A 6,000-nucleotide genomic window follows, 5' to 3' on the forward strand; every position below is an offset into this window, starting at 1 on the left:
TGTGTATGTCTGATCTTCAATGGAGGGACTCCGGCCTCCACCAGTACACTTGTCACCGGACTCATCCTAAAAGCTCCTGTCACTAGTTGAACTCCGCAATGATGCAATGGGTTGAGCAAATGCAATGCTGAAACTGCCACCGAACCATAAATCACACTTCCACAGTCAAGGCAGGACTGAACAAGGGCTCTGTAGAGCTGCAGCAGCGTGGAGCGATCAGCACCCCAGTTGGTGTTGCTCAGCCAGCGGAGGGCATTGAGGTGCTGCCAACACTTCCGTTTAGGCTGATGAAGATGAGGAAGCCAAGTCAAATGAGTGTCGAAGTATGTAAGTCAAAAAAGACGGCAACCAGGTGTTGGTGTCTGGAAAAGGCTGTGCGGATGGCAGACTACAGTGACACAAGATTATCAGTGGTAGAGCGACTCTAACATAGAGCCAGTAGGCCATGTGACTCCAGGATCCAACCCAACCGCTGACACACCATACGTTCCACCAGCTTACAAAGAACGTTGGTGAGGCTGAAGGCCAATAGCTATCCACATCAAGTGGGCTTTTACTGGGTTTGAGCTCTCCTCCCATTGCGATGGAAAGATGCCATCGTACCAGATCCGTTTAAAGATGACAAAGATATGTCGCTTGTAGGCAGATGAGAGATGTTTAATCATCTGGCTGTGGATCTTATCAGGCCAAGGAGCTATGTCTGGACAATGTGCAAGGGCACTGAGGAGTTCTCACTCTGTAATTGGGGCGTTATAAGATTCACCGTGGCATATAGTGAATGAGAGGACTTTCCCTTCCAGCTGCCGTTTGAGAGTGCGAAAGGCTGGGGAATAATCCTCCGATGCAGCTGCTTGAGTAAAGTGCTCAGCAATTGTGTTTGTGTCAGTAGATAACACGCCATTTATGGTAACACCGGGAACACCTGCTGGGGTCTGGTACCCGAAAACATGTTTGATCTTCGCCAAGACTTGGGAAGGTGACGTATGGCACCCAATGGTCGAGACATATCTCTCCCAACACTCCTGCTTGCATTGTTTGATAAGCTGGTGAACGTGGGCACGGAGCCACGTAAAGGCTATGAGGTGCTCCAGGGAAGGGTGCCGCTTATGCCGTTGTAGAGCTCGCCAACACTCCTTAATTGCTTCCGCGACTTTCGGCTACCACCACGGGACTGCCTTACATCAGGGGCACCCTTAAGAGCAAGGGATCACGTTATCTGCCGCAGAAACAATTGTTGTAGTCACCTGCTCAACCATCACATCGATGTTACCATGTGAGGCAGATTTAATGGTGACAGAAGAGGTGAAAGTTTCCCAGTCCAACTTGTTTAAAGCCCATCTTGGCACGCGTCTGTGGGCCTGATGCCGGGGCAGTGACAGGAAGAAGGGGAAGTGGTCACTACCACACAGGTCATCATGTGCTCTCCAGTGAATAGGTGGGAGAAGTCCTGGGCTGCATATTGATGAATCAATGACTGAGTAACTACCACGAGCCACACTGAAATGTGTGGTTGCCCCAGTATTTAAGAGGCAGAGCTCGAATTGCGACAATAAAGTTTTGACATCTCTGCCTTGGCCAGTAAGCATGGTGCCACCTCACAAGGGGTTATAGGTGTTAAAATCTCCCAAAAGTAGGAAAGGTAGAGAGAGCTGATCAATCAGTGCAGCTAATACATTCAGGGGTACTGCACCATCTGGATGAAGGTAGACATTGTAGACAGTTATTTCCTGCATCATCCTTATTCTGACAGGCACAGCTTCAAGAGGGGTTTGAAGGGGTACAGTGTCACTACAGACTGAGTTTAGGACATAAATGTAAACTCCACCTGACACTCGATTATAGTCGCTACAGTCCCTGTTGTTTCACCACCAGTAAGAGATGATGGACTACGCTTCATCATGTGTCATCTGCCCTGATGCCACCCACTCCAACCAGGGACCCTCACCAAGGGCACCGCCCAGCAGCAGCAAAGGCCATCTGGCAGGATGGTCATTGCCGGGAGTCCAAATGCCCGAGGGGGATGGGCATCTATCCCTTGCCATACATGGGTAGTTAATGGCACAGGCATCAGTAGAGTGACCCCTGTGTGGGCAGGGGGCTACAACCAACATCGCAGCCCCACCACAATGGACTGCCTACTATGCTGCATATCAGGTGCAAAGAATTCCATGGTCATCGTCGACGTAGAAAGCGGCACTGAATAGTGCATGATGGAAAACGCATCCAGGAAGGTGTCGTCGCCCAAGAGATGGAGAATGAGCAGGACTCAGATACGATGATGAGAAAGTGGGCTAAAGATCTCAATGCATGATGCACCATGTAAGGCGCCCTTCCTCAATTGGCTCACTCTTCGAGAAAATTTTGAGGACTGGAGGTCAAACCCTACAGGCGACCATCACATAAAGGCCGAAACATGCAGAACTCCTTTTATTCACCTCTTATGACAGGCAGGAATACCTTGGGCCTATTCTTACCTCTGGACCTGCGGGGGAATGCAAGAATCTGAACACATGATAATTTGGCGATGAGATAGGCATGTTGTTGAAGATGTTTAACAAGGCATGCTCCGATTTCCTGTGATCCCCGCAACCCTTATGTCTCATTCCACATGTACATGTAACCTATAGAGTCATTAAAACTGTGTACTCCTAGTTTATATACATACATATTTAGTTTGTAATAGGCAAAAGATGTGGGAAGTTTTGGGAAAGGTAAAGCTCTTTCCAAATCATGAGTAAAAACGTAAACATCTTCTCCTGCAAGCAACTTGTCTGAATTCAAAAATGTCTTGCTTGTTGTGCTCGCTGAAGGTGAAGTTCTTTTGTAATCTTTGCCTTGTCCTTTTTTGGGTCATCATTCTCAAAAGTAAGAATGTTCTGCAGGAAGTCGCATACCTGGCATGTATCTTTGGACGGGGTTAATGTAAATTGAAATTAGTAGAAAACACGTGGCAATACATCTTTTCTTTGACAAGTTTGGTAGCATCCTGTGCATTTTTCTGATATTCAGATCAGACTGCAAATATCTCCAATTCTGTGCATCAGATAGGGTATAATGAACTTTATAAGAGGGAAAAGACACGATGTGTTCTTTCACTTTTGTCACATTGATTTTATTTGTTGGCAGCCTATGGCCACTTTCATCAATACATGCGAATGGTTTTGTACTACCCAGTATTTTATAAAGACGATCATCACTAACTTGAAATGTGTCCATAAAAAAGTCCCTCCAGATCCTTGAGCGTCATGCACTCTGCCTTGCCTTCCATATACACCTCCTGTCCCCCACGTGGATCCTCAATGACCTCATTCCTTTCCCCCATCTGCTCCTATTCCTTGAACATATCCGCATACTCTACACCTCCCACCGCCTTGATCCCCCTCACCCCCTGGTTGCTCCTCTCCTCTCCCATCCCCACCCCCTGCCACGTCTTCACTGTTGTGTCCCCCTAACCCTCCATCTCTACACCCTTCATCTCCTTTCCCAAGGTGGCTTCCATCAACTCCCCCTCCCAGATGATGTCCTTTCTTCCTCCATTTATCCCTCCTATCAACTCTGATCCTCATCCCCCCTCCTTTCCTCCATCCTTTTCTTGGGCTCCCTCTCCCCCCCTTCCATTCTCTTTTTTCCCCACCTACCCTCTCTCTGTCCCCCATCTCTCCCTCGAGTCCTTTTGTATTTCCCTCCTCTGCCTTTCCCCAGTCCCTCTCACGTCTGTCCTGCCCCTCCCCCCCTTATGAGTCCCTCCTTTGGTCCCCCCCCTTTCGTTTTTCCTCTTCTCCCTCCTTGTTTTCCCCACATCTGTCCAGGTCCAACCCCCCCCCCCCCCCCCCCCATCCGCCCCAGGCTATGGTGTGTCCTCTTTGTGCCGACATTTTAATGCAGTGTTTACAGTGAGTGTTCAGTGTTGTGTGTCTTTTCTGAAGTGTTGCGAACTAGCCATCAAACTGTCGCTGGGTGTGCTTTTATATCTCTTGTGAACAGAAACCAGACTGTCGCCATGTTTTTTAATTGTGTGTCTACTATGTTACCTGTCTGCATCCTGTGTATTTTATTCGCTTTGCCAACCCTTTGCTTTATGTTTTAACTTTCCACAATTTAAGTCCCTGTTTTATCGCCTGCTTCTATTGTTTTTAACTTCTTCTTACGTTTTAAAAAGTCTGTAGGGTGCAGAGCAGCGTAATAAGCTGCTGCCAGCCCGCCCCCTTTGGGGGGAATCGAAATACAATATAGGGAAAGAAAAACCATTTCATGCACACTTTCTACCCAGTTGTTTTTAATTCTTCATATATACTCTGCTAACAATGTGAAGCATATGGCAGAGGATATCTGCAATTGTACCACCTATTATATATTCTTCACACTTTGTTTACATACTAAGTATGGGAAGAATGATAGTTTTAATGCCCCTGTGCATAGTGTAATTAGTCTAAGCTTGTGTCTGTCCTGTGTTCAGGAGCTGTACACAAGGGGCAAAGTATATCTCTTTATTCTTCTCCTAATAAAGTTTGTTGAAACATTGTAAGTAAGGTATTCTGGAACAGTTGGCATCTACCTTCATGCGCCTAGAAATTTATGATTTTCAGCCTTTCAATAATGCTCTCCCATGAGTCAAATGAGCCTATGACCATTCATGCTGCCCTTCTTTATGTACATTAAACATCCCTTGTTAGTGCTCTTTGGTTGTGTGTCCCACGCACTTGAGTAATATTCTAACATGTGATGCTTAAGTGTGTTATAAGATTTTATAAGGAGACTGAGGTCACTTTCCCAGTATCCTACCAAAGAACCAAAGTCTGCTACCGGATTTATCTATAACATAACTTACGTATTCACTACTTTTCATTTCCCTCTCAAATTGTTACATATAAATATGTGTTTATGGTTTGGCTGATTCCAGCTGTGGCTAGTTGTTATTGTAGTCATGGGATCCTACTTTTCTACATTGACCATCCAATATGATCATCAACAATACAAACACTCATACATTCCTTCCACGTATTCCTTCGTTTTCCTTCTGTTCACTTCTATATATGTTCTTGTACAATGCATACACTGACCAATACAAATGTTCTGCTAGCTCCTCATACTTGCCTTTGACCTCTACCAAACTGAACTATGTGCACAACCTACATCTTCTAGTGATTAGGTGATGAATGTTAAAAGCACAGACACACAAATCTGCTGTATCTCATTGCAATGTGATACTCCAAGTCACTGGGTTGTGTGTGTTTTGCATAGGGCACTGCTCTCAGTATAAATCTATGGAATGTAGTGCTGCCAATAGTATGTGATGGTAAACCTGGCCATTGGAATCACTGTCACATCTGCTGAAAGATGCAGCACCCACCACTTCCACATGATTTATACTTGTGGTGAAGGATTGTACCTGCATCCATGTATCCCACTAACCAGACTACCATTTACCCTCCAGACAACCTCCAGATACACTACTTTCAGACAATAAAATCTATTTTTACAGTTGTTAATTATTTCCCAGATAATATTCCAACCCTTCTCACTTTATGGTTCCCCTTCATCCCAATGGTTTCCTTTTCTTTCATTGAACTACCGGTTTAAATAATACTAACACACACATGTTCATAACATCAAGCCCTTCACAGTGGACACATCTGAAAATCACAACTTCTTCATTCTGCCCTGCATCATTCAGATCCACCCAACACCCAACAATTCTCACCAGTTATGTGTGTTTGGTGTTATATATTCCAACTGGTGCAGCACTTTATTCACTTTATTCACTTTTTGTCGGCACACATATCTGATCAGGTTCTGTCTCTTCTCTCTGTCTTGATCAGAAATTATATCTAATTGCGTGAGTGCTCATTCACATTTCTTAATTTCTCCCCCTTTGTCAAAAAGTTCCTTTATGTTTTACCAGGATGTCAAAAAACCTTTGCAGGTCGTTCCCATTGTTTCCCAGTTGCCATATATCTTCTTGTACAGTATAAATAGTTGTGTCCCATGTGTCTAGCAGCC

Source organism: Schistocerca gregaria, chromosome X, assembly GCF_023897955.1.
Source record: "Schistocerca gregaria isolate iqSchGreg1 chromosome X, iqSchGreg1.2, whole genome shotgun sequence".
NCBI classification, from domain to species: Eukaryota; Metazoa; Arthropoda; class Insecta; order Orthoptera; family Acrididae; genus Schistocerca; species Schistocerca gregaria.